Raw genomic sequence first — 9912 nt, forward strand, 5'->3', positions numbered from 1 at the left:
TGGAAATGTGTGCACAGTCTCAATGGAGATTTTTCAAAATTGTATTACATTTCTGACTCAGTTATGATCTGCCAACTGATTATGTTGTATTGATATAAAATAAGATTTCATAACTGACTGAAGTACAAATTAGTATGATAGAGCTTTAAGCTTTAGCTGTACAATTTATGGAAAACAAGTTAATCAAATTTTCTTTATAAAATCTGATCAAGAAGATTACAATCAACATGCATGTTCTAAAAACCTTAGGCTAACAATTATTGCTGATGGATGAACAAGTATAGCAGCACTTCAGGAAAGCCTTTGATTTTTTAAATTTGTTTTTTGGGATCTTGACATACAAGATTTATTAGAAAGATGTACGCCAAAACAGTGAAATGCATCTTTGTGTAGAATGTTCTGGGGGGCAGCCCGCAAGTGTCACCACATTTCTGACACCAACCTAGCATGCCCACGACTTCCTAACCGGTACATCTTTGGAATGTGGGAGGAAACCAGAGCACCCAGAGGAAACCCACACAGTCACAGGGAGAACATAAACTCCTTATAGACAGTGGCCAGAATTGAATCTGGGTCACTGGCACTGTAATAGTGTTATGCTTACTGCTACACCATCCAATTGCCTTTAAAAAGATAGCAGTGAACCACCTCCCTGAACTGAGTCTTTCTGGTGAAGGTACTCCCACAGCAGAGTAGGGAATGCCAGGATTTAGACCCAGCAATAATTAAGGACTGACGATATGATTACATGTCAGGATGATGTGTGACAGAGGGAAACTTGCAGGTGGTGATACTTGCCGCCTTGCTGGTAAAGACTACAGGTTTGAAAGGTGCTGACAGTAGCCTAGGCAAGTGACTGCAATACATTTTGTAGATGGAATGCACTAAAGTCACTGTCCACTAGTGGAGGAGGGAAATGAATGAGGTGCCAATCAGGTGGACTGCTTTGTCCTGGGGAGTTAATGGCAATGGCACCCATCCAAATGAAGAGCATTTCATCACACTCCCAATTTGTGCCTTGAGAGAGTGGAAAGGCTTTGGGGTGACAGGAAGTCAACAAGCTGCCACAGGATACCCAGCCTTGGACCTTCTTTTGCAGACATGGTGTTTAAGTGGTTGCCCAGTTCAGTATTGTTTACAATAGTGATCCCAGGATGTTGATAGGGTGGAATTCAGTGATGGTGATGCCATTGAATAGCAAGGGTGGGTTGTTAGACTCTTGTTGCTGGTCATGGCCTTGTACTTTTGTGCTATGAATTGGATAATGTCCAATGGAAGATTATTCAATAAAAATAAGACTTGGAATTAGGTCTCATAGTTGGCTAGACCAAGTTTGCACTAAATATCCTCTGGTCTCAAAGAGGCCAAACTGAGAGCCACCCCCAAGGAAAATGGTCAAATGGGACAGAATGAAGGTTTTTCTGGCATTTAGGGTATCTAGGTATTAAAAGGGAAAGATAACAGTAATGGAAGAGATTGAGAGCAAGACTCATCAAATGGAAAAACAACTAAGGCATTTGGCAGTTTTGAATCCCAAGCCAAGTCTATAACAATGAACATTTGATGGAAGAACTGAATACAACCTTCAGAATGAAGCAAAATCAATTTTTATGTTGTATCATCAAGACATTTAGGTTTAGTGTGAGGCAGAAAATACATCCACCTCAAGACTGAAGTAATATTAGAACAAAGTCAACAGTGATTATGACTAGCTGCTTACATGGACAGTAAATGCCAAAACAGACTAAAAGAGTTAAATGGCCAGCTTCCAAGTTGTAATCTGTATTCATATGACATGGTTTTATCCCACATTTAACAGCATTCCTTGTTTAAAATAGGTCAATGCTTCTGTTGAAATAGCAACTTAGGTGTCACATGAATAAGCTGAGCAGTGGTCAACTGATTTCAGACATTAAGTCTAATGCAAAGCTGATTACAGCTCAACTTGCAACAGATTGCTAGTATAAAACAAGAGTGCCCTCTAGTGAGCATGTCACAAGAATGGTCAGATTAACATTAACATTGTCATAACCATGGCTTTGCTATTTGAAAAAACTACACAATACAAAACCAATATTTACTTCCCACACCACAAATTTGCATTACATTAGTAAAATTGCCATTTTTATTCCCATTCTTCCAAGTTACTAAATGGTCTCCATTCCATCCCTCTCAAATCATGTCAAATAACAGGAAATCCCGTTGCTTCAATATCAATATAATTATCCATATTGCCATGCTAAAAGCAGAAAGTGCTGGAAATACAGATCAGAGGGGAACAACCATTCTGCAGAAGTGGAAGGAATTAGAAATTTACCTTTTTTTAAAAAAAAGGCAGGCAAAGAAGTGGAGGGTAGGAAAGAATGGAAAAAGAATCTGTGGTAAATAAAAGGCAGGAGCAATTAAATCATACAATGGATACTGGCAAAAGGGGTTGATGATAATAAAAGAATGAAAGCTGGGTCTGGAGGAGCTGTAAACAGCAACAGCAGAATCTTTCCTAGCAACTGCAGTCCAAACAGTTCATGATGTTTACCATGTTATGATTATTTGTTTCCATCAAAGCTATTAATTCACTCATCCAAAAAAGATCATTTGCCTTTTTGCCATTATTCATGATATTCTACTGATTATATTATTCAACCACACATTGCCACTTGCAAGAATAATTGGTTCCTTTGACCACTAAGGATTCATACAAAGTACATCACTGAAACCCAATGGCTTTTAACTACTGCTCCCATATGTGTATTTGCCAGGAGGCTTTCATTTTCTTTTAGGATGTCTGTAAACATGCCCAATTTGGCTGAGCAGGCAGCTACAATGGCTCAGGGAACTAAGCCATACTAATCTTGATAACCTCATGCAGACTTCGATCATAATTTGCTTTTCTGAACAGGGAAAAAGCCAGACAGATGACAGTTGGGTACCTTTAAGTGCATATTGAGCACCAACTCATGAAGGTCAGGATATAATTTTAACCAAAGACAGGCACAGGTTTATTCTTAGTTCCCTTGCCTGGCCAACCCATGGAAAGAGGATTTGTCAGATGAAACTTCAAAAAAATCCACCAACCATTTTTCCTTAACTCCTTAGAGGCAGCATAGAGTATTCCTTTAGCCATTTGTGTACCATTTCAGCTCTCCTTCCCCCACTACCATTCTCACCCACCTAATAAGGCCCTCCCAATCTTCCTCACATTCACTTGTTCAGCTGATGGAGATCATTCCTTGGGATTCTGTCAGTGTCACCCACCAGCACTTTCACCTGGTTTTGGATGGGAGATTGTCAAATGGTGGGGTCAATGCAGATATGGTCTGGGAGTTCACAGCCCACTTGAGCAGCATCTAAGAGCCAATTTTGTCATCACCAGGGATGCTTATTTCTAACTTCAAGCATTAATCAAGTACACACTAAGTGCAGTTTATGATATCTGATAAATTGGTTAGGATCAATTGCTTAACAATTGCTTGAGCACACTGAATGTGTACAGAGAAAGCAGATTCTAGCAGGAGGATTGACTTCACAATTGTTTGAAGCCAGTAGTACTAAGATGGACTGTGACAATCCAGCCAGTGAGGGAATACTGCATTTACCAGCAGGAAGCCTCATGTTTCCCATAGGGGCCATAGAATGAAGTAGCTATGCTGAATGCTGCAGGACCTGGACAACATTCAGCTTGGGCTAATAAGTGGCAAGTGCAACAAATGTGCCATATGTAATTATAATTGAAAATTAAAGCTGTATTAAGGCTGCACCACTTTAAGAATAATGTCAGGTGATTAACTGCTCTTTAACCTATACTGTTTAGAGTGAAAAGTTCCAGAATCCCTGTCTGGCTTTGTGGGGGGAAAAGCCAGAGGAAAAAATGCTTGGCACTAAATTTCTATTTGATCTAATTAACAACCTTTTAGGTGTTAGTTTGAATTACCAACTATTTTCCATTTTCTTACAAAGGAATACCAAGAAAGCAAGTTACATTTGTGTTACACAAATGCAAAGTAATGCCCATTTCCACAAAGATCATGTGTAATCACTTTCCCTTTACATTCAATTCCATTTAAAATTCTTACTATTTTCAAGACAGGTGTGATGGTTTGACATTTGACATCCCTGCAGCACTCTAATAAAATACATTCTCTCCATTACCATCACACAATTCAAGCAATTGGTCCAATCTATAGAATGCATTGCTGCAACACAGAACTCCCTTCAGCATCTGCAAATTCAAATCTCTTCCATCTTGCAGGACACCCCTAGAACACCAAATTCAGTCACACACCTGCTGTTCTGTTAATGTTAGGCTAAAGTCTTGAACTCCCAATCTAACAGCACTGCAAGGCTGCAGGGAGGACAGGAAGACATTACTTCACTGCAAGGACTGTGGCAGGTCAAGGTGGTAGCTGTACAACACCATTTCATGTGAAATTAGAAATAACCAATTGGTCACTCCATCAATGTCCATATTTAATGAGCCAATATGAACAAAGCAAATCCTCATTCCAATGGCTCTAACATTGCCTTCCCTCTGTGGCTGATCATCTTGGCATTCAGTCAACTGAAGTTGATGAATGAAACCTCAATAAATCACAATTCCAAATCATACCTACAATCCAGTCTATACAACTAACTGGCCTAATTTTAATGCCTACTTTCTACCTGATAATATCCAAATCTGCTGTGATACAACACAAAGTGGCAGTGGAGGCAGTCAGGAGGATGCAAAGGGGCTTAGGGGAATATAGCAGGTGTGGTTGGTGATCAAACCACAATGAAAGGTTAGCTAAAGAGCCAAATTACCCATGCATGCTCTACAGAGTGTGGATAATGATTTCTACAAGGCAAATATTGTGGTAGCATGCAATTAAATGCTCATCATTTTGGCTGGTTTGTCTGCAATCCTACATGCAATGAGAGTAGTGAGGACTTTCACCAATGTTTCATGTGGAGGCCAGAGCCTGGAACCCATCCTTTCCTGCATGGAAGTTTTAGTTAGCTCCATTTCAACATGTGAATACATGTCACACAGCTTCAACACTTGCCATGGTTGTGAGAAATAGCACAGGAACAGGCCCTTTAGCCCACTGCATCTGCACCATGATACCAATCTAACATCTGATCTGGCTGCACATGGTCTATATCCCTGTCCCTGCCTGTTCATACACCTGTCTAAATACACCTCAAATGTTACTATTTTATCTGCTTCTACCACCTCCTCTGCCAGTGTGAATCAAGCACCTACCACTCTTTAAAACAAAAACTGTCTTATACATCTCCTTGAAGCCTTTGCCATCTCACCGTAAACCTATGCCCTCAAGTATTTGATATTTCTACCTAGGGAAAAAGACCATCTACTATGCCACTTTCATACATACTTCCATTCAACTAGAGGTGTATGAATGTTAGGCATGTTTGATTTCTACCCATCATGTTAATGCCAACCAAAAACAATCATTTGAATTTTAATCTTACTTGCTACTTGTGCTTGTTTTCTGAATCTGCCGCATAACATTTTTAAGCCTGGTGAAAGACCATCACAGAACACCAATCTACCATATAATAAGCAAATCCTTAATCATCATCACTCCTGTTCTTTCCAAAGCACCCCCATGCAGCTGAATTGCCAATTGTGCATGGTTATACTTGGGAAACCATTCATTTTCCCCAGTATTCAGAGATAGGAACCTCTTAAAAAGCATAAAGTACTCAGGGGATTCCTGCACTACCTGCCTGGTCCTCCTAGTAGTCATCCCTCTGTGCTTTAAGTCAAACTGTGGAGTAGTCACCTCATGAAAAGGAGGAAGTTATATAACAATTTACCATATAGTAGCTCAGTAATGACACCTGGTACTCCAAGTCCATGATCTGGATATTGGGATTTTCCACTTGATACTTCTTGCTCAAGTGACTAACCACAAATTTCTCCATGTGGTATAGGATATCCACATCATTCATGCAAACCATTTGCACTGCACTATGCACCAGCAAAAACTGTCAAGTAATATAGACCTTTAAGCTACACTCAAATTCCCTCAACTTCCACTAACAATCTGTTCAAGTAGCTAGTTAAAATTGACTAACCAATTAACTATTACTGGCAGGCAGTGGTGTGTTATTGACCATTGATATAAAAGAATCAAATTCTAAATGCAAACATTTGACTCAAGTTAAGCTAAAATAATTTTAGAATGAGAGTACTCCCTCACCAATTTTCATTCAGTTCAAGCTCCACTCCAAAAGCAAATCAAGTGGTGTATGGCAGAGGACAACTTGCAAAGTTGTTTGTGGGAGAATGGATTTGATAAGTCACTCTGAACATAGAACAGTACAGCACAGAACAGCCCTTCAGCCCACAATGTTGTGCCAACATAGCTAATCCCTTCTACCTGCAGAAATCCCATATCCCTCCATTTTCCTCCCATTCATGTGCCCATCCGAGCCCCTCAAAGCCACAAGACCCTTGGGACCATGCTTGAAGGGTCATTAAACTTCCCACAGCATTTTATCCCAGTCCTTGTGCCTTCTTTCATCACCTGGAGTGCAACCTCTTCCCACTGCCATTGACTAATTTGCTTGGAGGACTCCTATTTCTACCCACCTCCCCCAACCCTCCAAAATCTTTTAATTGTTTTGCAATGAAATTCATTGCAAGCTCTTAACAAGTAGCATGTCCTCCATTACCACCTGCAGTCAAAAAGACAACTATTACCACCTTCAGTTAAAAAGGCGAAGTCAAGACATGCAGGCACAGCTTTAGTACTGCCCTGTTTCCACTAGAGATAGTCACTTGCAAAATTGCAATGGACATGCAATTAGGGTACTAAGCTTGTATAAACAATCTCAGAACACAGTGCAGTAATAGCTGGATCTGCCCTCAGAACAAAAAGGAGGCATTTTGCAGTTTGAAAAACAATGAATATTTTTGGTAGAGCAAATGAGTAGTTTCCTTTGTCAGAAGTATCAGAAATAAGAGGCCACCATTAGAATAAAAAAGAACCATAGAAAATTTAAGACTCAGGAAGCAGCCATTGGGCCAATGCTGGTCAAAAGAGCTATTCTACTCAAATTGCCTTCCTGCAGTAGGCCTAAAACTCAGCAGCAAGAACATATCCAGGTCTATTTAAAATGTAGAGGGTTTATGCCTCCACCACCCTTGCAGGCAGCAAGTTCCAAACTACCACCATCCTGAGTGAAAAACATTTTCTCATCCCTTCTCTAATTCTTCAATTCCTTCAAATCTATATCCCCAGTTTTGATCTCTGTAAAGGGCAATAGGTCCATCTTATTTGCTCTTCCTGGGCTCCTCAATTTTATTCCATTTGTCTCAATTGCCCAACTGACCTGCCCATCCATACTTTCTTGCAAGCTAAAGCTTTCCCCTCATCAACTAGCCAATTATTGTGATATCTGCAAACTTCTTTATTAGGCCCCCTACCTTCCAAGACTAAATCATTAATCTTACAAAAAGACCAAGTACTGGCCTTGCAGAACAACATCAGCAGCAAACCTCCAGACTCAAAAGAATCCTTTGCTTCCTGCCACTAAGCCAATTTTATGCCCTTTCGTTAATCCCTTGGTCTTTTACTTTTAACCAGCTTGCTACATAGACCATTAATGAAAACAAATCTCAGAACATTTAAGCACTGAAATGAAGCAATTTTAAGTGTAGTTACTGTTGGTATGTAGAGACATTCCTCCATGGACTTGCTCTCCACCCCTCTCATCTCTCTAATCCCCTCCAGCCTTATAACCTCAACATGCTCCAACTCTGGCCTTCTGCATGTCAGTAATTTTAATTCATCTACATTGATGGCTATGCCATCTTAAACTAGTTAGGCTGCAACAATTTACAAGAATGCTGCCAAGGCTAAATGTTTGCTCACGAGGAGAGATTGGCTAGGTGGTTTCTCCCTCTATTCTTCAATACTACCTTTCATTGTGTATTTTCTAATGTTAGTCCTGACAAAGCATCACCTCACACTGATCAGTATTAAATTCCATTTGGCATTGTCAGACCATTTTATCAACTCCTCAATATCAAGTAGCCTGACTACCCTCTTATCAAGACCACTGCTGATTTTCATGTCATCTGCAAATTATACCTCCTATATTCACGTTTAAATCATCACCATCCTCTGCCTCCCCTAACCAAGTCAATTTTGAATCCAATTTGCCCTGCGTCCCATGGGCTCCAACCTTTTGCACCAGTCTGTCATGTAGGGCAATGTCTTACATTTTACTTGTCCACATGGTCTACATCAACCACACTGTCCAATTCACCTTGCTACCTCTTCAAAAAAGAAATCAAATTGGTCAGACATTATCCCTAATAAAAGGCACACTGATTATCTTTGATTAATTGTACCTTTCCACATGTAGATTCATCCACCCCCCTCAATTTTTTTTTCAATAACTTCCCTACCACAGACATTAGACCCCAAGGCCTGCAATTCCTCACTTCTCTTGCTTTCATTTGCCAAATTCTCAGCCATCAAAACCACAACTCCCCTGAAAACATGGGCATTCTCCATCAAAACTTATCCAAGCTCACTGATTACTGCATGATCATACTTTAAAATGTTCAGTTGGATGTTAATAGCCAATGGTGTTAAGGAAAGACAAGTTTAAAAAAATATTCACCAGTTCAAATAAGTGTCATTGAATTTTAGCAATGGGAAATGACCTAATGAATCCAGAGAGCAAAAAGATTCATCAGGTCTGGTGAATACCCATCTTGCTGTGCACCTTAATGAAAAGGATACCGAGTCTCAAGTCTGAAAATCTTATGCTAAATAAATACAGCCCAAGGCAGAATCTAGGGTCTGCAGTTGAGTTTCCAGCATATCTGAAATGAAAGCAAAGTTTAAAGGCTTTAGAAAATTCAGAAACTGTTTGTTAATAGACATTCTACATAATGTCCTTTTAGTTATCAAGATTTTTTCTAACTTTGCCAAGTTCTCTGGTTCCACTTTTTAAAATTTGCTACTGCCCTGTCAATTGTTAATTCTTACATCAGTAGTTTTCATTTGCTATTCTAATTATAGACCTACAAAGTACAAAGTTATAAGCTATTGCCATTTTAGAAGTAAACATTCAAGGCAATGAGATGCAATTCTAAAAGTTATGCTTGCTGCATTCATAAAGAACAATGAGACATGACAGACTTGGAATGTACATCTCAAAATGCTGAGATATTTGGACAGTACAAACCAAGAGTAATCTATGCTATTTCAAATTATAAAGGTTTGCCTGGTACAGAGACCAATGGTTGAACATATTTGGTTAGCCTTCTTAAGGCAAGGCCAGAGTCCAATAAAATTCAATGTCAGACAATGGCATCCATTCAAATATTCCCAGCTTTTTATGTTTTGACACAATGAACAATCAGACAAGTTTGAAACTGACTAACCAAGCAGAATTCAATTCTCTAGCCTTTGAACTTTAAAGCTGGATCAAGAGTTGACTTTAAAAGGCAAAAAATAGGACACTAGAGTACAAAAGCAGAGTGATCCAAAACCTATGAGAAACAGAAAATCCTAGAACTACTCAGATCAGGCAGCATCTGTGGAGAGAAAACCGTTACAAATTAACATTTCAGCAGATAAACTCCATAAAAACTCACTAAAAGAAAAAGCTAAAATTAACACTTTCTGCACCAGATGCAGCCTGACTGTTAAAAACTTCAGCATTTTCTGCTGTTTGTAACTGAACAATGGTATGCAAGTATCAAAAGCTCAGTGTTGCAAGATAAAGAGAAAACTCAAAAGCTGGTCTGGCATTTGTTGTGCCGTATTATACCAAAAGGCTCAAGAGATCATTGATCACATTTGATGAAATATCCAGGTAGAATTATTTTGATGAAGACTCAATTTTGAAGATCCCAACCATTCATCACATCACAAATTCAACACC

The sequence above is a fragment of the Pristis pectinata genome, chromosome 12 (assembly GCF_009764475.1).
Source record: "Pristis pectinata isolate sPriPec2 chromosome 12, sPriPec2.1.pri, whole genome shotgun sequence".
NCBI lineage: Eukaryota > Metazoa > Chordata > Chondrichthyes > Rhinopristiformes > Pristidae > Pristis > Pristis pectinata.